We start from the raw sequence: 1,319 nt of genomic DNA on the forward strand, positions 1-1,319 counted from the left end.
CTGCTTGTGTTATTTTCAAGTAGTTATTTCAGGCTTCTATGAAGAGACAGAAATATTTGTTATTACATTGAGAGAAATCGAGAAGACATTTTAACCTATTTGCTACAAGTAAATTAATATTAAGCAAAGCTAATGAAAATAATCACTTCTTACTCTACAGAGGACGAGTATAGTACTCACGAATATCTTGGAGGAAAAGACTTTAGACTCATTACAATTGATGCCTTACATTGAAATTACTGGCTAAACATTCTTCTTCAGAAAGTCAAAAGCTCCATTTCTTTCATTTTAATATTATAAAATCATAATACCTGCATGTTGAATTGTTTTCCTCTGCTATTTTCAATTCCATTCTTCATCCATTACACATCTTTGAATGACCAATTCCTTCAAATACCTATATTTCTTATATTGTGTTATAAATCTCAGTAATATTAATACGAATTTATCTCTGAACCTCATCTTGAGCTACATTTATATGTAATTTATGCAGTCTCAAGCAAGAAACCTATTTTACTCTATTTTATGTTTTAATCAATAAATGCATTCTCTTTAGAAATATGTTCTCATCTTTTATATTGCTCCAGTAAACATCATATGTCTAGTATTTTAATGAAATATAAGGTTTGGAACTGGAAACCACCCCCCCCATTATCACTTTAACGTAAACCCCTGGAGACTATTTTACATATAAATACATCAAAGTGCAATGCACATGTTTATATATAAATAATATACTGGTTAAGACAATTAGACACAAGGACTACCACATCAATTCTCAATTGACTTAAAGGCACCAAATCATTGTGTTCATGAATATCACTATTATTAGAAAATGACTAGTCAATACAAAGTTTATATTATATTTGAAGTTTACAAAATGAAAATTACACCCAGATTTGCTGTCAATATCCTGTTTCCAGGAATACATTTTTTCCGCAAACAGGGAAATAAAAATAAGGGTTTGACACAGAATGTAAGATGTAGAAGTAGACTGTCTTTCCTTAAGATGATAAGTACCTGCAAATCATGTGATATATTCAAAGATACTATAAAATTCATAAGAGGATGTATGATCAGAAATGATAGGTAAGAAAAGTAACTAGAAAACTGTGTATGGAAATTGAGCTTTCAATATAAGATGGCAAGTTTTCAATATATGGGCCTATAGAAGGTGATTCTGTATTTCTAACTCACATACAATATTCTGCATTTTTCCACATACTCCCGTTCTCTTACCTCAGTTCCTGATCAGTATTCTTCTATTTCATGATGTCAATTCCCATTAAAATAACAAGGTGGATGTTTTTTTGGTCTCT

The sequence above is a fragment of the Dipodomys spectabilis genome, unplaced genomic scaffold, assembly GCF_019054845.1.
Source record: "Dipodomys spectabilis isolate Male_0828 unplaced genomic scaffold, ASM1905484v1 ptg000404l, whole genome shotgun sequence".
Lineage (NCBI taxonomy): Eukaryota > Metazoa > Chordata > Mammalia > Rodentia > Heteromyidae > Dipodomys > Dipodomys spectabilis.